This window comes from Rhea pennata, chromosome 11, assembly GCF_028389875.1.
Source record: "Rhea pennata isolate bPtePen1 chromosome 11, bPtePen1.pri, whole genome shotgun sequence".
NCBI lineage: Eukaryota > Metazoa > Chordata > Aves > Rheiformes > Rheidae > Rhea > Rhea pennata.
Window position 1 is genome coordinate 22,248,402 of NC_084673.1, and position 23,712 is coordinate 22,272,113.

The following is a 23,712-nucleotide window of genomic DNA, read 5'->3' on the forward strand; positions in this document are numbered from 1 at the left end:
GAAGATTCACAGCAGCTTTTCTAAAGAAGCTTCACATTTCATTCACCAGAAAATAGAGTCTTCATATTTTCTGAAAATCAAACACCTCTAAATACCCTAGTTTGGGCCCCTGAAAATTGCAGCTCTTGAAGTCAACAGCCAATTTGAAAATTATGCCCTCATATTTCGCACTATTTAGATCTTTGGGACAGATTCTGCTGATTCACCAGAACCAAACACAGAATTTCTGTAGTGATGCTTGGCTTGAGGCTAGGGTAATAAAGTTTGTCTGACCACTTGCCTTATGGATCCTATTGCTTTGCTGCAGGGTGGGAAACTGCTCGTTTCTATTTGCACATATTAATACTCTGACGAGCTGCACACTCCTTTTCGGTTTTTCCCCTGCTGTTCATTTTCATAGCTGAAGTAGGAGGCTGTCTCCTTTGATTAAAGGATCATTTACTCAAAGTCTTCTATGCATTATTTTGCTTTTCCTCTCAGGTTGTGGTCAGTGTCTGAAAGGTCAGAAAGTAGAGGTCTTTCATCCCCCCCCACTCCAGGCTGCAGCTACCCAGCAGGGCATCAATTAGCATGAATCCCAAAGTTCAAATACATGAAGAGAAATAATATCAACCCAGTTCCCTGAGTGCTGCCTTTTCAGGAGATTTTGGTTTCAAAGACATTCCTCTGCCATTGGAAAAAATACTATAAAAACAAGAGATGCTTCCAGTTTGCGAACATTCAGTTCTTGTTTGCTAGATTTTTACTGTGCCTGTATTGTAACCAGCTCCCCAGGGTGTCTGTGGAAACAGATGTTAAGAGAGCAGCAAGTGTCTCTGACAGACATGAGGTGTGGGACTGCCTGGAGGTGTTTTTGCGTTCTTAGATTTTAGTATTTCTCCTCACTAGTTTTTCTAGCAACAGGAAAGGAACAGGGCTTCTAGCTGTGTAGAGGAAGGGTCTCTATTAATTATCTTGTGTTGCGATGCTATGCTAAGCATTATCTAGGATTTGTTTGCTTGTTTGTATGCAGTAGGAGTTAATTCTTGTCTGAAACACTGAGCTGCAACAGTCCCAAAGAAATGCACGTGCCTTTCCTCCAACTGCCTAGGTAATAAGCAGTGGTTCCCTTCTCCCAGCTCTCTTTTCTGCACACCAACCCACCGTGCACATCAGAAGTGAAGTCCCCAAGGGCCATGTCGCCAGCTGATTCTTGGGGCCACGTTGTTTCTGCAGACACTGACCTAGCAGGGGAGAGGCAGAAGCAAGGCAAGGATAGGAGAGGAGAGATGTTTCCTGCCCATGGTCTCAGCCCACTGCCAGCAAGAAGCTGTCTGTGTGATTGAGGCAATCAGCAGGAGGTGCCATGCTGCAGCAGCATCTAGCAAGTGCTGCTCACCATCAGTGGGTTCATAATGCCATATGCTTAAAGCTTTAATGGTTCAGACAGCTTTATTTGCCCCAGTCCATACTCCAACAGAGAATAACCTGATCCTCTCCTTACTCAGGTCCATTTGCTATTTGTTTTGCTACTTGTCAAACATCTTTTATGTCACAGATACAGTCTGATCTGAAGCAACCTCTGTCCCTGCAGCAGTGGTCTCTGTAGTGTCAGCTCTGCCTCAGCTTTTGAGGTAAACCTGTCCCATTTGCACCCTAGAACGGCCCAGATATCCAACTTGTCCTCCTGAGTTTTCAGTTCCAGCAACCTGATTCTGGACCCAGAAGATGCTCCAGGCTGTGAAGAGGGGAGATGGGGAGCTGTGAGTACCCTTGTAGGGAAGGGAACAAGAACAGGCAAGGAGAAAAGTAACACAAACTAGTCACTGAGCATCAGGTAGGAAACAGCTGGAGGAGAAGTCTCCATTTTCCGTTTCCTGGAAGTATGAACTCTGGTTGATCCACAAGGTCCGAAAATCATTTTGAAAAGATTCAAGGCATTAGCTCAGAGAACAGAGTGGACAGGCTACAAAAATGGACAGAGAGGAACCTCAGGAAGTTCAAAAACGGGAATTGCAAAGTGCCACACCTAGGGAAGAATAATCCCATACACCAGTACAGGCTGGATGCTGACCTGCTGGAAAGCAGCTCTGTGGAAAATGACCTTGGAGTCCTGGTGGACAACAAGTTGACCATGAGCCAGAAATGTGCCCTTGTGGCCAAGGTCAATGATATTTTGGGCTGCATTAGGAAGAGCATTGCCAGAAGGTTGAGGGAGCTGATCCTTCCCCTCTACTCAGCCCTGGTGAGGCCACACCTGGAGCACCGTGACCAGTGCTGGGCTTCCCAGTATAAGAGAGATATGGAGCTACTGGAGTGAGTCCAGTGAAAGGCTACTAGGATGAATAAGGGGTTGGAGCATCTCTCATACGAGGAAAAGCTGAGAGTGCCTCCCCTCCCAGGACTGCCTAGTCTAGAGAAGAGAAGGCTCCAGGAGTATCTTATCAATATATATAAATATCTGAAGGAAAGGTGTAAAGAAGACAGAGCCAAACTCTTTTCAGTGGTACCCAGTGACACCACATAGTGTGGTTTGCAACCACAGCACTGTGGCCTAGTGATGTGTTTGGGATGGGGATGGAGGCTGGCAGCCCAGGGTTCACTATAGCCTCTATCCACTGTCTCTGGAAACAGACTGGAAAAAAACAACATGGGCATACATAATACTAGTATGACCTTGAATATTTTTGGTTTTCTTTCCCTCTCTGCAGAATGGAGACAGTAGAGTCCAAAGGGTGAACAGTAGTTACTGTTGCTGCCAAAGTTTAACACTCTGGGATCCTCCGCAATGAATCCCCATCCTACACCCCAAAGCTACTGCTCATGAGAACCAGCTCATCAGGAGGCTGAAAGGGTAGCACATATCTGTGTCTAGCTACTCTGATGTAGGTCTGGAAATCTCCAGAAGCAGAGTAACTTGCCCAGGTTTTGACTTATGCATGTATCTTAAGCCACTACGACCAGGCTCTCTGTGCAGGGGTCAGTCTTGTCTGTTGGAGCTCTGTTACTCCCCTGGGTGTTGTGCAGGTCCTTATACTGTCCTCAGCACTACAGCCCTGAGCTTTTTCCAATATGCACTGAAGACATCAGTAATATCTGTGGTGAATGATCTCCCACATATAGTTTGTGAAGATTGATTACACTGATGTTTATTTGCTCTGTGTGAGCTTAATTGAAAGGCAGCTATGGACTGAGTTTATAAAGATAGTTTAATGAGATGAATTATATAGCTCATGATGAAGCTACCGGTTAGACTGAATGTCTTACTTGCCCGCTGCATGCATACAGTGCCTTGTGCCTTTCCCACGTTATGGCTTTGCACATGATCTCTTGGAGTGGCAGCCTTGGCCAGTGCCTACTGAGCTGGAAGATGATACAGCTCAGCTTGCCATGCTGCTAACAGGCTGCCCATTCCCACCAGCCTGCCTGCACAAGGACCTGCCCTCTCCAAGTGCTGCTCCAGCCCAGCTCCACTTTCCCAGACACTTCTGTGCCGTTGATGGGAGGCTGCCATTGCAGGGTACCTTCACTGAAATTGTCCATGTTGGTCCTCCTGAAACCCAGAGTTAACATCCCCAAGTCAGCTTTCTTTCCATCTGGGTCGTTCCTGGAGAGAAATCATTTATTTTATCCTATACCAGCCTCTCTGTCTCTTTTTTACCTTCTGCCTAAAGGTTACTCTGCGGGGCTCCTCTTTTGTTCCTCCTTCCACCATCTGCTCTGTCCCTTTGCCATTGCTTCTTCCCTCCAAAAATTTGAAAGAAAATGCAGGATTTTTGGCTCCAGAACAGATTCCTGGCACAATCAGAGCTTCTCTCAGTGCAGCCATAGTTCAGCACTCGAAGTCAGAGATTTTCTCTGTTTCAGAACTTACCCAATCAGGTTCAGAGCTTCTGTTTTGCAAAAGTTTTGATATTTCACCTTTTACCCTGATTTTGGGCAAAAACAAATCTGAAAATATCATTATTTCCCAGGAGACAGAAATTCCATTTTTCTACCCATCTTTCAGTGTCATGATTTTAGGGATAATATAGAGCTTTGTGGGCATATTTTAGGAAACACTTGACTCCTGGCCTCAGTTTTCCTGCCAAATGGGCAGTTCTTTATCCCCTTTGTGTATTGGTTTCTCTGGAGAGAAACCAGTTTGGGAGGTTGCCAGTGAGGCTTAAATTACTTTATAGATTCTGCTCCCATTGACATCTGTGTAAAGCTGGAGCCCAAAGTCAAACGAGTGACTCCAGGCTTGTGTTCATGTATTTGAAAACAGAAATCAAGGTATAAGAGTAAATAGATCCTGATATTCTTAAAAAATAAATCGAGTTATAATAAACTCTAGAATCGCTTTAAGTCATTAAAATTGAACGGTTTATATAGTATTAAATTCTTTTCAATTTGTTCTCTTCAGTATTTTTTGCAAGTCATTCATCTTAGCTGTGGAAATTGGAATCATCCCTAGCACTACCTTATGTGCTGCAAATACTGTAGTTATTTCAGCCCCTGACAGTACAGGGGAAAATATTGAAGAAAAACATCCTTATCACTGTGTTTCAAAAGAAATTTTCATTCATTAAAAAAAAAAAAGGTTGCAAAAGAATATATCCATGGATCCTGGCTCTTTATAAACTTTGGGTATTGATAACTTGAGAATGTTTTTCCAAGGCATTTCAGGAAGATCTGGGGGCTTTGTTAGCTCACTACCATTCAACATACAAAAACTTTTCCCCTAAGAAAATAAAGAAAATAGAAACAGGAACAGAAGCCAAAAGACTGCCTTCACTCGAAGACATTATCATGATTTATTGACCCAAGAAGTAAATATTGGTTGAGGTGAAGTCATGACCAATATTTACTTGTAAGAAAAATAAATTTATTTTCAGAAACCAAGATGTCAATATATATGTGGTTGTGTAACCTCCTCCCATAAACCCACATCCTCTCTTGGCTTGAGATTTGGGATAAGGATCAGCATGCAGATATGGAAGAGTCTTCAGATGACCAGATCTGTCTGTGCTGATGTAAGTTTGATTTCAACTGAGTTTTTCCCACCTTCCTTTTTATTTATCTATGGATTTTTCTGAACATTTGTACCATGGTTATCTCCTGGGAGCTGAGTCCACAAACCGTCTCTTGAATCTGGTGCACTAGTGGCGAGCAGAGCTGATTTTGTGGGTCTGCTCACATCTCTGGTGTTCCAGCTGGCCACAGCTACTTCGGTAAATCAAGGACTGCTACCATTTCATACCAAATGTACAGAGCCCTGGGGGGAACAGATGCTCTCTCCTCACTGATCAGACTGATTGACAGTCTGTACATCTCAGATTCTTTGCTTTCTGCATCTGTTACTTGGGAGCCCTTTCAAAGAACAATGTTTAAAAATATATAACAAGAAAAGTCAAGGCAGAAAACATACAAATAAAATAAAACCCCAAAGACATCTGACTGTAGCAATACTCTGCCTAGAAAACTCACTCAGTAATCCAGAGATATTCACAAGTATCTTGTCCTGTTCTAGGACTGAGCAAAGGACAGGTGCTTGAGTCAAATGTGTGCTTGACACTGGAGAAATTGAAGACCTCATTTATTATAGTTTCTTGCAAGGATCAAAATATTATGACTAGGGCACCCGTTTCAGTGCAGCTTCTCTCCAAACTTTCAAACTGGGGTCAGGACTGGTGCTAATGTTTGAAAGAGTCAGGACTGAAAGTTATGGTTCATCAGCACATCTTGAGGTGAACTTAGGAAATACTTCCTCCAAAGAGGTTCAGGTTAACAGCTTTTCCAATTATAAGATATTTTAAAATCATGGATCAATGGATTTTCCTAATTTCCTAGAATAGCTCTACGCCCTGTATCTCTGTTCTCAGCACAACCCTTTTGGACAGGCACCTCTCTGTTGAAAAGCAGGACTTAACAAAGCCTGACAGTGCATTTCCCAGAAAGGTGCTGAGCGAGTGAGTGACTGTGCAGTCCAGGAGGACAGTGAATGTATTGCAAATGCTAGGCGCTGTCATGCAGATGATATGTGGACAGTGAGAAACTGTTGCTACAGTAGCAGTATGTATTGGGCTAGCAAGACACCTCACTCCCTGCACCCCATTCTTCACCAGGCCCTAATGGCTGTATCTGCATGGTATGTTGATATGCAGACTGAAGAGCACAAGGAAGCACTCAGAGCCTTTGATTCACCATCTTTTTGTTCATGCTGTTGATTGCTTCTCTGCCTGTTGACCAGGTTCAAAACACTCACAGGAAAGATCTGACTATGGCCTGGGCTGTAAGACATGCAGCCTGCCCATGTCTGACCCTTCAAAGCCCAGAAACCTTACTGACCTTAAGGCATTAAATATCCTTCGGCTTTTCTTTTCTAGGAAGCTCTGAAAGATCACCTAGCATCAAGTCAAAGGTTTACAAGGTGGATAATGTGAGAACGGACATGTTGGGTACTTGGAGAGACCTTGCACTCTGCCCCACACCCTCTACTACTCAAGACCCAATTTGAAGGAAAACCCCTGCAATGCCACTTGTCTTACAGAAGAGAAGAAACTGGGCTGTTTCCCCACCTCTCAAGACTGAGTCTTCCTTGCAGTGCCTGAACTGTCCCTTGATCCAGATCACAGGCTTTAAAAAATCAAGATAACATTTCCGATGCAGAAAAGGTGGGGAAAAAAGTGCTGTTCAGTGCCAACCACCTCATTGTGCTCAGTACTGAAATGTCAGCTGGCAATAAAAGTATTCTCATAAATACTCTTTATTAACAGGGAAGACATTTAATGTCTCACATACTGTGCTTCTCTGGGCCAGTTATTAAAATATTAAAGGGATAATGCTCTTTAGATTGATAGATTCCCTTTTTTTTTCTTTTCTTTTTTAACCTTCCTTCAAGAGCAACTGTTTGATTTCACAGTATCTCATGGATCTATAATATAAACGATGCAAGAGGGTCTGAACTGCCACACAACTCCTGCTGGCCCCTCTACAAATCCAAACTACCACCTTCCCTCCCCCACCAGGCTCTGCTTTTTTTATAGGCAGGCCAGTCTGCTGAGATTTACAAGATCTTGCCTTTCTCTGAGCTGCTCAGTGAAGAAAATGCCTGCACAATAAATTTTTAATACATGTCCTTTTCCAGGTCTAATGACCACTGCTAGTGCTGCATGCAGACCTCTCAGCTCAGAGACACTTCAGTGGACAAACCCAAAGGTTTGGCTACTTTTCACTCACCTTTCAACCATCAGAGCCTTTGAGAACCTGGGATCAAGCCCAGGAGCCAGAACCAATAGCAGACTGATCATAAAAGGGAGCATAAAGGCCCAGTCAGATGTTACACAAGAACAGTGCTAGGAGAAGCAAGTGTGTGTCTGTAAGTGATGCAGATCTACCTCAGCAGGTGCTTGTTCATATTTCTGACAGAAAAAAGCTGCTCTGGGAGGATGGAAGAGCTGTTTACTGGGATTCTACAGACCTACCCTTAATAGAAAGGGGATTTTACTTCTGTAAATACTGCAATGAATGACTCATTTATGAAACTAGGTGTGGCCATTAGCTTATGTCTGGGAAATCTGTCCCTGAAGGACAAATGCCTCCTAGATACGTGAGAACTTCATTGCTTCACTTGTTGTACCCAAAATGTAAGGTCATCTTCCTTCACTTAGAATGAGGCGTCTACAATAAGCCTATTTTATGAATAAGGACTTTAAGAAGAGTCTCAGAGTATAGACCCTGGACTTCCGAAAAGCACATTTCAGCATGTTCAGAGAACTGGTAGGTGGAATCCCATGGCGGGGAAGCTCTAATTAGTAAACTAGCTCAGGAAAGATGTCATGTCTTTAAGGACGACATCCTCTAAGTAGTCCGTCCTGACATTGAGGAAAATAAGCAAATGTACCAGGAGACTGGCTGGGCCTATCAGGGAACTGAAATATGAGCTCCAATGCAAAAAAGGAGGTGTAGTAGAGGCGAACACAGTGCCTTGGCACCAAAGGCCAACAGCATCCTGGGCTGCATTAGCAGGATCATAGCCAGCAGATCCTTCTCGCTATGTATTCCCACTTTACACAGCACATTTGGAATACTGTGTCTGGTTTTGGGCCACCCAGTACAAGAAAGACATCGACAAACTGCAGTGAGTTCAGCAGCGGGTGAGCAGGATAATTGTGGTTGGAGCACTCATCCTCTGAGGAGACTCTGAAGTAACTGATCTTGTTCAGCCTGGAGAAGGGAAGGCTTCAGGGTAACCTACAGGAGTTACCAAGAAGACAGTTGAAGGTCATAGAATCATAGAATCAGTAAGATTGGAAGGAACCTCTGGAGGTCATCTAGTCCAACCCCCCTGCTCAGCAGGGTTACCTAGAGCATGTTAGGGTTGCATCCAGGCAGGCCTTGACTATCTCCAGAGAAGGAGACTCCACAGCCTCTCTAGGTAACCTGTCTCACAGTCCTTTGAAACAAGAACTATTTAAACTGAATATAAGGAAGGAGGAAAAAATCAGCAGGAGGATAACTAAGTGTAGGAACAGTTTGCCCAGAAAGACTGTGCAGTGTCTTCGTCCTTGGAGTTTTACAAGCGTCAGTTGAATCAAGTGCTGAGCAACCTCATCTGACTCCACCGCTGACCCTGCTGCGAGCATGAGGTTGGACTAGTGACCTCCCAAGCTCCCTTCCAACCCGAATTGTTCTGTGATTCTGTGATTATAAGATGATGCTTTGCTGAGAACTAGATGGGCATTTCATTTCAAATCTCTTTTTAAAAAATAGTCTTGGCCCAAAACAAAGTTGTTCTTGACTTTCCTTCTGTTTGACCCAACTTGTTTGGCTTGTTTGTGGTTTTTCAGCTTGAAGAAATTCTCCCTTATAATCTTACAGCTTGAGCAGAAAACCACCCAAAATATTTTTATGTTTTTGAAGAGCTCTTGTCACAGGAAGAAGAGTATCAAATACTGCTGAGAGCCCTCCTCCACGGTGGGTCCTAAATACATATCTGCAGTTTTTATGTGCATTAAACTGTGTACTTATGCCTACCAATAAGACTGAGCCTCACTATATGCTTTTATAATCACTGTTGTGTCACCCACATAATCTATGGGCTATCTGTAAGGAAATTATCATCAACATGTGCAAAATGTGCAGTTAATGTTATCTGTAAATTCTTCTTCCTCACAACCTCCTACTTGTGCTTCTTCTACACCATCGTGCCTCTGACCCTGGCCCCCAGAGCCTGCTCTCTCTGCCTCAGTAGATTTCTTCCATTGCTTCTGCCTCTGGTTTTGTGGGGCTTCCTGTGGACTGGGCTGTGTAAAAGGGTGTGAGTCATCCAAAGTGTAAATTAAATGCAAGGAAGAGAGTCTGTTATATGTAGCACAGGGCTTTGTGGGAGGCCCAGACATGGATTAGGGCCCCCTGTGCTGTGCGCTAGACACATACGCACAAGGCGGAGAGGGGTCCTGCCCTGAGGAGTTATACTGTAGAGAAGGGAGACTGGTATATGACATGGAGGACAGGTCAATTCTGTTCTGATTTAGCGGCTGCTAGAGCAGCTGTAGGCACAAGATGATGCATCAGAGATGCCTCTCTGCCCTCCCACCTCTGGAGTTTTAAGTGTTGCTCGGTGACTTGCAGGTTCAAGTTTTGTGTTATGCAGCCACGTCAAGTCATGTTGCTGTGAAACTGCAGCAAAGTCTGGGTGAAATCAAGTGGGGAACTGGAAAGTGCTTTAAATTCTCTAGTAGCATACTTTAAACACAAATCATCAACACCATTTGCACATCAGCATTTCTAAACTATTGCTCCTTTAGCAAGGCACAATGTACTGTAAGCAGCGATGAACACTCCAAAGTAAGAGACAAACTTGTATAACTTGTCAGAGAAAAAGTGGACAGGAAGTGTTCACGTCCCCTCACTGCCTACACGAGATCATAAAACATTGATTATTCAGTAGTTCCATTTCATGTATTTTGATGTAGTTAGTTCCCAAGCAGGTCATGAAGTATTTCTCCACATTATTTTGAGTGAGACTGGAGCTTGTGCAGAATGTATCAAAAAGAAAAGTAAAAAAAAAAAAAAAAAAAAAAAATACAGTGAAAATAATTTCAAAAATATCAACTCAAAAGCCCTCAAATTGTTTATTTCTGATGACACAAAATATTTTGTCTCAGTAAAGATGTTTCTCTCCAATGGATTGTGAAATACTAGAGCTATAAACCAGCTGGGTTATATATTAACGTATCTGTAAGTTAATATTGTATTCTGTTATATACATGTTAATAACTATCTATCTGATAAATATTAAACTTCATGTTTCATTGCAACATAAAAATCCAAATAAATGAAATGAAACAATAAAGTCAAAACAAAGTTATATTATTTTACATGCTGGCAGAATTATTTGGTATTAGAAAACCAGAACGGAGTGCCAGAAGACTTACTTTGATTTTTGTCTATCTCTGTGGATTTCTGCAAAATGTTCTAGTTTTCATGTCCTCCTGTCTCTCCAGTGGAAAATCCTTCTGCTGAAAATCTCTTGGCCACTGTTTCTGATCACCAAGTCACTGCGCAATAAATGCTTTCTCATTTACTGAGCAAGTTTTATTTAATTACACAACAGCTACAGTATGTGGCTGTTTCTGTCTGTTAAATGGCAGCTGGGTCCCCTTGCACCTCCTCATTGTAATTTGCTTTTATTCCTGTGGGCAATATGCAATTTCTGTGAAATTACATAGCATTAGCTGGTAAAATAATGAGACTTCTCTAGAGCCAGGGTCTTAGTTTGTCATCAGCAATGTCCTCTAGCCACGAGGTCTGTAGCCAGTCCTACTCTGCTGTGCAGGTTGTTTGGGTTCTTCAGCAATTCTGAAGAATTGTGAAAGACATGCACTTCTCCCTAAAGTAAGCCAGAAAATTTGACTGCAGTCCCTCTGAAATAGAGCTGTTGTGTGAGTCCTACATGTTCATTTTTTTTGCAGTTCAATTGCTGCAGGAAAGGTCACTTGGGTTACAACAACCATGCAGCCCAAGGATTATGCCCTCCCCCCCGGCTTGTGAAGTAATGTGGAGTCTCACTGAAGATTGTCTGGAAGACCTATGGTCGTGGGTTGATTTCCATTGGTGAAAAGCCAAGTTGATACCATGCAGAACAAGCTTGAGGATCTTGTTCCACTGACATGATCAGTTCCAGTGACAACACTTAGATTTTAAGGCCAAAGGGACCATTTGGTCATCCAGTAGGTATCCTGATTGTCATCCAGGTATACCTTTACTAGCCTCAAAACTTGAGGATGATGAATCAGATCTTGACATGAAGATGGCTCCGTTCCTTTTTGGTAATTCTAGTGAGTTTATCACTCATTGTAAGATGGGTCCTACATTTTTCAAGAGGTTTTGCCTGGCTTCCAGCTGTTCTACATATAGCAAAAGGCTTGTGCAAGCTCTGGCATACTTAGACTTTGGGACAGATCTATGCAAATTCTCCATTTTGTGATAGAAAGTGGCTGCAGCCTTGTTCTCTGTACTTTGAAGGTTCCCTCATGTTCCTTGCAAAGTAGAAAGGGGACTTTTGAGATGCTCTACAGATGATATCCTCAAGGGAAACTTTGGGACAAAGCTCCAAGGCTGAGCTTGAAAAGGTACAATAGGTGCCCCTACATTGCACTGCAGTGTTGCTGCTTGTTCTGTAGGGATATGGTGAGAACAGATAAAAGGAAGAATAAAAAACTGGAATAAAATTCACTGTAGAAAATGATAAAAGCATTGGCTGGGCAAGGTGGGTCCCAGGAGATCAAAGCTGTTTATCTCTAATAAGTGAGCATGGAAAAAGCACTAAACAAACAGATGAACAGCTTAATTTCCCTGCAGTGTTTAGATAGGCACAGCCTGTAACTAATGGTTGTTAGTTATAGACTATAATATGTTTTCCTTATGTAGGCAAAGTCCCGTCGGGTTTTCTGGGTGTTAACAAAACAGACCTAAATGATTTAGTTTCTGCCAAGCAGGAGCGGAAGGGGTATACAAATACACTTCTCTTTCTGCTCTACTTATAAGGTCTGTCCCTTACTCCTGGAGTCACTGTCTCCTCGGATGCATGTCCCTTCCCTCTCCCCTTTACCCCCCCCTCACCCAACTAAGGCCTCTCTCTTGCACCTGCAAAGTACCCACAGCTAGTGTCAAAAACAGAGGAAAGTTCTTGCACGTGAAGGGAAAGAAACTTCCATGGCATCCCAGAGACAGCAGCTTGGTGCAGAAACAAGGGCTGCATGCAGGGCTGGCTGCTTGCCAGCGAACAGTTGTCCTATGCCCCTCCCAGGGATTAATCATGTGTGCTAACTGCCCCAGCTGACTCACCTTTCCCAGTGGAGGAGGACCCCTTAGTTCTGGCCTTCAATCTACTCATCCCAAATCAGCCTGATTTTACTCTGAATGGAAGTGACCCTCTAGACTGTGCCCCAGGTCCCCTGACCGTAGATGCAGCCAGGCAAGGCTACTGTCCTCCTGAAAAAGATGCTCTACATATCAGGCATGGGGCGTGTAGGTTCACTGGCAGCTAAGGGTGAAGAAAGGAATAACTTCCAGACATATCCTCCTGTGATTTTGTTTTCCATGTAGAAATGATTCTCTGTGCTCACCCCAGGCTTTTCCAGGTCATGGTGTGTCCGCTGCTGCCACCTGCATTTCTGCCCTCTCCAAAACACATCTGGAGATAACAAACCAAGTCACATGGATGAGAACACCAGAGGTTACACTCAGGTGGTGATGGAAACAGGGGTGACCTTGTGTCCTCTATGGCTGGGCTGAGTGCCCCAGCCAGCTTGTGTTTCAGCATCAGGTCTCACCACTGAACCACACTGCAGCTGTGATCCATGCTGACAGTTGTGAAACTCTGGTCCCCAGGACGAGACCAGGAAGAGCACCTATGTCTGAGTGGCCCAGGTGAACTGTTTGCAGACACTCACATGGGTGACCTGACAAGTGTTCATGGTTAACACAGCATGAGATCTGTCCCTGATCAGAGAGTGAGCTGCAAGGATACAGATGACACAGAGAAAGTCCCATGGGTGTCGCCTGTCCTAGCTCCTGGGCTTTCTCCTGCACTGCTCTTTGAAAGACAGAGGTAGTAGGTACAACTCACTAGCAGAAAGCTAAATAAACTGCTGAGCTCTCAGTGGCCAATTAGCAATTACGAAGAATTTAGTAAATAACTCCCGAGGAATTACAATTAAGCCTTAAAATTATGGGAACAAGATGTCTGGTGTTCTCAGAGAGCTTTATCTGCACACTGCACTTGCTCCAGCAGCAGGGTGAACCTCTCCTCCAAAGGAGTTTTTCTATTCCCTTTATGCAGTACTCACAAAACAAAGATTAGTTCTCATCAGTTGTTTGTACAAATCTGTATGATCGGCTGTAATAAGTGCTGATCCTGCCTCTCTGCCTGACCCTGTTAACCACTAATGGGTGAAATTTGGGCTTTTCCTTTTAATGAAAGATTCTTTTTTGACTGATTTAAAGTTTCCGGAAAGTTAATCAATCCCAATTTTAATCTCCAGTGCCAGGAAAATAGACATAGATCATTTTAATTGCACAAGAAGAAAAATGAATTTATTTGACATAACTCAAGTGGCAATGTTCCTTTAATAGAACATTAGGATCATTATATCAATTAAATCATTTTATGCTGTTAAACCAAACAGGCTTCTTTTCTCTTTGCCTGCTGCACAATGAACTATTTTGATCAGTTACTCTGTTTTTTGAAATGATAATGATCAGTCCCAAGTAGTATGATTTCCTGATTGCTAAACATTTTACTCTTAAAATATGCCTGCTGTGGCCATGGCTCAGGCAGCACAGGTGGGGAAAGGATTGATAACGGTTTTGAGGTAACTTTGGGAAGGGAAATAGATCTGCAAAGTTGCTGGTAAGAGCGTATTTAGGGTACAGTCAGACAAGTTTGTCAGACAGTCAGACACGTTTGCAACCACATTTGCTCATTACCTTTCACCACTGACATGCTGAACTTGGGTATATCTGTGCTGCTGCATGTTCCAGAAAAAAAGGGAAAAAGTCTGGCTACTGTACTACTTTGGAGTATGGAAAATTTGTGTTGAAAGGCAGTAACCAGGTAGGCAGCTTGGTGTGAAACTGGCTGGCAGGGCCTGGTGTGGTTCCCCAGACAAGGGCTGGTGAGCAGGGGCAAAGAGATGATGGGGGATGCCAGGCTGGAGCAGCACCCTCATCCCCACTGGCTTCAATCTATCTTCCTTTTGGATGTGATTTGCAGTGATGCCAAGGAAGACTTCTATGCACAACTGCCTGGTGATGAAAATGATGAAAGACCTGTGCCTAAATTTCTGAGGCAACTTGTACAACTCCCACGTCACTTTTGCAAAGCCAAACAGTTTGCTGCACCATTTCCTGAAGGAGTGCTGAGGGAGCTACAGGACGTTATTGCTAGGCCACTGTCCATCATCTTTGAAAGCTCATGGAGAACAGGAAAGGTGCCTGAGGACTGGAAGAGCGCCATTCTCTAATCTTCAAAAAGGGCAAGAAAGCAGACCCAGGAAATTGCAGGCCAGTCAGCTTCTCCTCCATCCCTGGAAAGGTGTTGGAACAGCTCCTCCTGGATGCCATCTCTGAGCATGTGGTAGAAAAGAAAGTGATCAGGAGTAGTCAGCATTGATTTGCCAAGGGGAAATCCTGCTTAACCAATCTGATAACCTTCTCTGATGGAATGACTGGCAGGGCAGATGAGGGGAAAGCAGTGGATGTTGTCTACCTTGACTTCAACAAGGCTTTTGACACTATCTCCCATAATGTGCTCATAGGTAAGCTCAGAAAGTGGGGGTTAGATGTGGGGACAATGGAGTGGATTGAGAACTGGCTGAAAGGCAGAGCTTGGAGGGTTGTCATCAGTGGCACAGAGTCTGGTTGGAGGCCTGTAGCCAGCGGTGTCCCCCAGGGCTCAGTACTGGGTCCACTTCTTCATCAATGACCTGGATGAAAGGACAGAGTGCCTCCTCAGCAAGTTTGCTGATGCACTCCTACAAACTGGGAGGAGTGGCTGGTACACCAGAAGGCTGTGCTGCCATTCAGAGAGACATGGACAGGCTGGAGAGTTGAAGTTCAAGAAAGGCAAGTGTAGGGTCCTGCATCTAGGGAGGAATAACCCTAGGCACCAGTACAAGCTGAGGTCTGACGTACTGGAAAGCAGCTCTGCAGAGAAGGACCTGGGAGTGCTGGCGGACAACAAGTTGACTGAGCCAGCAATGTGCCCTTGTGGCCAGGAAGGCCAATAGTATCCTTGGGTGCATCAGGAAGAGTGTTGCCAGCACATTGAGGGAGGTGATCCCGCCCCTCTACTCAGCCCTGGTGAGGCAGTATCAGGAGTACCATACCCAAATTTCCCAGTATAAGAGAGACATGGAACTACTGGAGAGAGTCCAGCGCAGGGCTAGGAAGATGATCAGAGAACTGGAGCATCTCTGCTATGAGGAAAGGCTGTGAGAGCTGGGCCTGTTTAGCCTGGAGAAGAGAAGGCTGAGAGGGGATCTTATCAGTGTCTACAAATACCTTCAGGGAGCACGTCAAGAGATTGGGGCTGGATTCTTTTCAGTGGTGCCAAGCGATAAGACAAGAGGCAGCAGGCAAAAACTGAACCACAGGAAGCTCCACCTGAATATAAAGAAAAACTTTCCTGTAAGGGTGACAGAGCACTGGAACAGTTGCCCAGAGAGATTGTGGAGTCTCCTTCTCTGGAGATATTCAAAAGCCACCTGGACATGATCCAGTCTACTGTACTCTAAGTACTGTGCTTGAGTAGGGAGGTTGGACTAGATGATCTCCAGAGGTCCCTTCCAACCTCAACCATTCTGTGATTCTTTGATTCTGTGACAAGACAACATGGCCCAAGACTGTCCTGTTAAAATGGGCCTACTTCTTATGTCTGAGCCTCTCTGCCACCTGCAAATGTCTTGCTTGTATAACTAAATTCCCTTCCTAAACCTGGGAGAGCGCTACTGCATTGAATGAATGCCAGCCTGCCCAGGAAAGCATCCTTGAGAAGGTGTCTGCAGTGGAGAAAATGCTGCAAACCAGGAATAGCTCTCCCTGTGTCCCGTCTCTAACCTTTTATTAAAATGGGTTGATTTTCCTGCTAGCAGCATTTTCATTGCAGGAGCTTTATGAGGCCTGAGGAAAGAGGCCGAGAGTGAGTTCATAAGCAGCCCTACAGCAAAGATATCCTTGCAAGATAAGAGCACAAGATTAAAGCTGTTTGATGATAACCTTTCAAAATAGAGATGTTTACACAGAAGGGCACTTCTGGAAGGCCAGTTATTTCATCTTTCTTTTGCATCTGTGTACATGCCTTTGTTTCCCCTTTCGTATCTGCTCCTGATTTTATTGCCAGTTTAAAACAAAATATAATCCATTTAAAATCCTCCCTTACGGCCATTAAATGCTAGTCTGAGAAAGGCTATTATCTCTGCTTGGGTGGGGGAGAACTCAGAGCCATGTAACAGTTTAACTCCTCCATGACTGTACAGATAAAGAGAGTGTCCCACTTCCAAAAACAGGAGAGAAGGAGAGGAAAGGAGCTGACATGCACCAGGTTTTACTGAGTTTCCACGAGTTACCAAGAGCTGTGAGGTCGCAGCTTATGACTAGGGAGCCTGGGACTACTCCAGCTCTAATTTATTATGACAAACATGTGAGTCAGGCTTTCTGTAGCCCCTCTCACTACACTCAATGAGTGTTTTCTAAAACACTCATTAATTCTCCATGGGCAGCAGGGAATCTGTGTTACCCTAGTTTTGCCACTGGGTCACAGGGAGAGGGATGCTCTTTTTTAGGAGACCACAGCCCCATAAAACATAGCAATAAGCCTATCCCTGCAGCAAGCTCCTGGGCTGGTGGGACAAACCAGGGTCACCAGCCCCAAGCCAGGACACCCTCATACTTGGAAAATGGCCATTTAGGGGTTGCTTTTCCAGCAGATGGGTGCAGCATGTCCTAAGAGGCGTCCCCATGCCCAGGGCTCAGCAACCCCCTTAGTGCATGTTTCAGAGAAGCCAGCTGCACATGGTGGGGGACATGCACTTTCCTCTCCTCCAGGCTTTGTGGCCCCAAGCAGGGATTTTCCATTGCCACTCAGTGCAGAGGGGCTGCAAATTTGCAATACCCTGCAGACAGCTGCTTACCTCCCTGTACATCACCCAGCCACAGTAGTTGCGGGGAGGTTTTACACTTCTGTGTCCAAGAAAAAGGCAAAGAGGATGATTTCATTTTAATGGGCACAGCTCCAGCTGTAAAGCCAATGCTGCTAAAGGGAGCAAAAAAAGAGTACGGAATCCAGCCCATGAGAGAGCTTTACACTAAGATATCAAGCTGGACTGCAGATCTTGAGCCTCAGTTCTGCCCCTGTCCTGTGTGGCTTGGGACAAGGAGCATAACCTGTGGGCTTCATCTTGGAAATGGCAATAACTGTCCTGTTCCTCCCACACCCAGGGAATGCTCTGAGACAGGTCAATCCCCTATTCTGCTATGTGCAGAAATGCAATTCAGCAGAATTTCTGCTAGAAATTCAATGTTTCTGCGCCATGGAAAGTGCAAAATTTTCTATTTCCTCAAGATTGGAAAGAAAAGTTTAAAATCTGAATTTTCCTGTTAATGAAAATTATATTGCACAATCAAAATGGGGCAAACATTTCTTTCACTAGTGTGTTTCCATGAAATATTTCAATTTCACTCAGTCAGCATCAGTGGAAAGAAACTTGATCTACAATGACTGTCTGGACTAGCTTTGAATCCACAGGTTTCAGATGCACTCAGCTAATGTCATGCATACAAAGGCTTAAAAAGCAAAGATCCAGCTTTCTCGTTGTCTCATGAGTCTGAAGGGGCTTCCTTGTGTGTGTGTCCCAGTTTGTCTGAACGAAATGGTCATAAGATCATTGTATTTTCTTCAAAGGACAATTCCTGGTCATTTTTATTTGGGCCATGCTTACTGGGTTTAAAATTATTCTGTCTCAGCTAGCTGATGGCATTTGTTATAAGTCATGCAATGTTTCTGATAATTAATTGGTATTTAATTAATTAAGGGATAATGACATTCAATTAAGGGACGCCTGTGGAACACTGTCACAGGGTAATTAATGGCTTCCTACTGCTCAAGCAAAGCTGAGGTATTTGTGGAAAATAAATACAGAGGAGAGGCTAGGTTGTTTATTCCCTTGGCATGAGATAGTGTGGTGTCCCAGTGATCTCTAATTCACCTTCACTGTCACAAAGATGGGGAGAGAGCTCAAGGCTCAGGACAAGATATGTTACATGACCGTGCACCAGGTGGGCACCTGTTCACATGCTTCCCACTGGCAGCGAACATGATGCGTAATCACCAGCAAAGACGATAACTGGGATGTTCAGATTGACTGAGGACATTGAGCTCCTAGATAGTTAAATTTGTGGTCACACCAGCTTCAAGTGATGGAAGTGAAGTGGATTCAGACCTGCAGCCTGAATTGTGCTGGGTGTTGGGCCTTCACCATCCATTTTGGAGAGCCAGACGTGTCAACACTGCATTGCAGCCAGAAAGCCCAGGGAGGATATCAATATCACTTTAAAAGCAAAAGCCAATACACTTACCAAGAATAATCATTCCTAATTAGATATAGACTTCAAATACTCTATGAAGGACACCTGTGCTACGGACATTATTGCACAAATAGAGTGTACTTGATATTTCTAGAATCATACAACAGATCAATGGCAGAAAGCTTTGATTTCCAGACTCCTTGTCCAGGGTTATGCTTAGACTGAGTCAATGGGAGGACTTTTTCCCTGAATTAGTTAGGCTTGATATTGCTCCCATTAATACTAGGTACCAAAGTATCTGGGAGAAAATAAGCCTCCTGTCTCATGGATTTCGGAGTATAGCACAGGTGTCCAGAGAATGAAAGATCTCCTCAAAGCCATGTCTGCACCCTTCTTCTCTCCATGCTTTGCTCAAGCTTTTCTGTGTGTTGACTGCTGCTGCAAAGATGGAACAAGTCTTCCCCAGCACCATGGTGTGGTTGCACAAGCCTGACAAAAGCCATATGTTTTACTAAGTGAAATGGGGTGAAGCAGGTTTTCCTCTGAAAAAATATTAATTACCCTGGCATAAAGACAAATGAAAATAGATTCCCCAAATCAAATAGAACAGAGCATCATTTTGAATAAAGAAGGACAAATATTAAAGAATAAACAGGAATGAGTCATGTTACCAGCTGTTCCTAACTGGCTGGACATGCTCTGTTATGTTGAATGAATCCTGTGTGTTTCTGTTTTAAATATCTCAGGCACCTCTGACAGGACTCAGATTTGTGGAATTCCTCTAATTTACACTAGTACAGCACCCTGCCCAGGGGGTCCAGCCCATGGCAGGGACTCCTTCCTGCTACCACAGAGCAGAGAAGTAAGCAAAGAAGGATGATAACCCTGTCTTCTGCTAATGTTTCTAGTTTTTCTTACTTTCTCAGACATCATTTCCACTGTGCCATTCCCTCAAGAATTAGATTATTTCTGGGACTTCAGGGATATTATAGACCTAAGAGGGAGAGGGAGGCAGGAGCCTCTCTAGGCTGGGCTGTGGGCTGCATCTTCTAATGCTGCCAGATGCTGTTGGTAGTGCAGACACAGAGGGTGGTCTCGGGGCACTAGACCCCATCCCTCTTCAGTAACAAGCTTCCTCTGCCAGAGCTGCAGTAGAAATAAATAAGTAAACACAAATGCCTCAGAGGAGCTGTGCTTCAAAGCTCCTGGTTTCCTCCTGCACCAAAGCAAACCCAGCTGTGCCTTTCTGGGCAGCTCTTCCAAGAGGCTGAGCAGCAGCTATTAATGATGCAGAAGGCTCCACTTCCCCGCCCCCACACGCTCTATGTCCCCCTCACACACACACATAAACCACATTTCAGTGTGGATATGTGTGGCCTACATCAGAATATGATTTTCATTCCTATTCCCATCAGAATCAAGAGGAGGATTTATTACAGCCTAGGAAAGAGCCACAGATAATATTTATATAAGGCAGTGCTGCTGCAAACACTTAACTTTTTTACTTAGCAATGAGCCTAGATCCGTAAGTCCATGTTGGAATATTTCTGATATTAGTTTGGGGCTCAAGCTTCTGCCTTCCCAGCATGTAACTGATGGAATGATAAGGATCCTGACCACAGCTCAGGCCTTACCTGTGTGTGGCTGTCCTCTATTAACCTGTAGAAGACTTGGTCCAGCCTGTATATCCTGCAGACTGACATGTAAGCTTGAGGAGAGACTGGTGGCTGGAGTGCACAGTGCTCCAGATGGACAGCCTAGCCAAGTTGTGTTATTCTAAGAGATGTGGTATGAAAATTACCAAAGACTGTGGCGCTTTTGCTCCCTGGCAGTTGGCAATAGGTTTTTCCTAAAAAGCCGTAAGCCATTTTTGTTCCAAATTGACACTTCCAGCTGAGAACTGCAAAATAATTAAGGGAAAAAAAATGCAAATTATCCTTTCATAGTTTGATTGCTGCTGCCGCCTCTGAAGGAATTGCTTGCTGGATCTAATTGTTTAGCCCAAGAATTTAATGACACCATTAATAATTAACTGTTCCTTTACACTCATTCCTTAAATGCATTAGATATTAGTTTTCTGGGGGCAGTCCTGTATAATTGCTTTTTTCCCTCCTAATTCCTTTTCACATTTCAGCTTTAGCCAGGCAGATTTAGTACACTGTGCAAACTTCACAAAGCTATAACTGGTAGTTGCCTCAGTTCCTACAGCAGACTGAAATTATGACAGATTCCTTCCAAATACATGTCAGCGAGAGGCAGCTTTCCAGGGAAAAGGTGAGGATATTGAGCTAAATAGTGACCTCTAGTCTTTTCCAGGGGTCTTATTCAACAGGATAAAGATGCAAGGAAACTTCTAGCTGGAGGAAGGTGAAGGCAACTTTCCACTCTGAATTTATAGGCTAAGAACTAGTATTGTTAACCATTTCTTTGTCATTTCACCAATGTGTGTATATGTGTGTTTGCCATTACCTGTGCATACCTGAAGCCATGGATCTTGCAAAGCTTTTTAGGATCTGTGTTAACTTTATTGATGAACCCTTTGTTTTTTTTTCCAAATGAATAATTCCATTCGTTCCAGCAGGGTTACTCTTTTGAGCCTCATTAGATGTTTCACGGAGTCTTGACTTAATCGTGAGCTGCACTTAACTGTGCTCTGCTTCGTTGTTATTCACTGTTGGGTTTGTTGTTCTCATGGCACAGATGGGCACAGTGAAGGTGAAAGGGATGGGGTATACACCATGCGGTATATACAGTTTCCTGAGACCTTTGAGATGGAAGGTGCTACGGAAATGTAAGCTCTAATTACAGCTCCAGTAAGCTCCAGTTTCTAATTAACTTCAGATTAAGTTAAAAATAGAGTCAGTTATGTAAAATATAACTAGAAAATCCTGAACTACCCAGATACACAATATCCGGAACAATGATCTCTGCTGATAGTTAATTAAGTGTGAAAAAATTTTCAGGTGTGATTTTTAGAAACACACAGATCAAAATGAATCCCAGTGGACAAGGCCAGTTCTCCTTCTATGACTGCTCTTAATACCAACTTCCATCTTAATGCAAGGTTGACTTTTATGCCTCGCTCCAGCTTTCAGGAAAGAACTCCCCAATTTTCCTATTTTACACCATGCAATAGGTAGAAAATTCATATATCAGTTCATGATCACTACTCACGTGTATTTGAAGTCTGGAGGTCCCAAAATGGTTTGCAACTCACCATGCACAGTTCCCCTGAAAGACAAACCAGACCTCTGGGACTGAGGACCCAGTATTTTTACCCAGTGGCTCAAGCAGTGCTGATGTTCCCTCATTATTATTTACTAGGCAGGATTTCTGTTGTGCCACAGCCTTACAAACCACTCGGGAACTCTTTTCTAAAGGTCATGTGAGCTGTCTGGGGCCCAGTTTAACAGCAGTTCATTTATCTTTTTTGTGTGTGCAGAACTGGCTTGTGCTAAGATGGGCAAATTCTTTCACTGCTTAGCATTTACAGTCAGAGCAGCAGCTACTGTGATGGATGCGATCAAAGAGCAACCGAAAGGAGATGAAAGGACCTCCAAGGGCTTCTGCCAAGCACAACTCATCCATTTTCTTCTCCAAACCAGTCTGCCTCTGCAACGAAGGAATCAGTAATTGGGATAGTGCTGGTGCTTCTTGTAACTGGAGGCTGATCAAACCGTACGGAAAGACTGGGCTCCTGGAGCCTGTCTGAGCTAGCGCAGACCTTTGAGTGGGTAATCTCTCTCATTACCACTTTGAGAGATCTTGGGAAATAAAGAGACTAACACCTTTCATTGCCAGATCAGGTGGCACAGTCATTTGCCCCGGTAAGGAGTCCTCTCCACCCTGCCCTCTGCCTCCGGAGATTCGGTACAAGGCTGTGGTGAGTACAAGCAAACACGCAACATGGCGACAGTGTGGGCCCCTGGGGTGGAAGCCTCCCCTAGGGACTGCAGCAAGGACATCTCCACAGTCCTTTACTCTTAGGCTTGGGCAGGAGAAAGCAATAGCAGGGCCCTGAGCTGTCTGGAGGGGGTGTGTAACAGCTGGTCTTAGCACTAGCAGCATCTTTAGTAGCTCATTCTACTCCTTCCAGCCTCTAGCACAGCCATGGACAAGCTCCAGATCTAACACACTCTGATTCAATCTCTTCTGGCAATACTTTTGCTCTTACAGGCTCTGTGTCCATCTGTCTTCCAGGAACTGAAAGGCCTGTGCAGCAGACTTGGGATAATGAGGCTTTTACCGACTGCCAACTCTGCTTCAAAAAGGATGTTGCCCCAGTGTTATCTTGAGTTGCTCTAACTGTCCAAGTTTCTGTAAACACTTTTGTAGTACGGCTGCATATAAAAAGAAAAAGAATGTAAATCTGACCTCTCATGTTTGCTTCCCTGACAGGCCAAGCAATTACTCACTCCTGACAAAGCTTCACCAAGCCAAAAACTTGGCAAGTTTTTCATTTGGTTATTTTTGTTTAATCTAAAAAAGAAGCCAAAATTCTTCTGTGTATTTCATCAGAGTGGGAGGGCTGCTCTGGCACTTACTTGTTGGATGTTTCTTTCTTGTTCTTCTTCTATGGAGCTGTTTGAAGACCACAGTCAGAGCATGAGATGATTTCTTTGGGACATGCAGAGATTTCCCTAAATCATCCCAAGAGCTGTAGCAAGGAAGTGTGAGGAAAGTTGCTGTCCACTAAGTTCAAACATCTGTACTAAAGAAATTAGGAGACTAAAATTCATTTTTTACATCAACTAGATTTTATTTTTTGAAATATTAGTAAAGTTCATTCTCATGAATGTGGAAAATTCTGCTGGATGGTAGGTTTGGCCTTGAGGATTCATCCTGGGACCCTTCTTTTTTCTAACCTCTCCATCTGTGTTTGAGCCACTTGACATTATCATGCATACTACCCCCACTCTCCCCACTGCCGTGGTAAGAAGCATGCTGTCATTGTTGGATGGGCTGAACAAGCAACCTACACACACCCTCTCTGCATTTCAGGTGCATGGGATAGCTGTGGTTACCCACTGCCCAGGAGACTTCAGTGGAAAGACTCAGATCACCACTCTCATTCTTCTGGGAGGCCATTCTCCCCTCAATGGAGGCCTCAGTCCCCACTTGTCCTCTCACAGATGGTATTTTTTCAGCAGCTCACTTTGC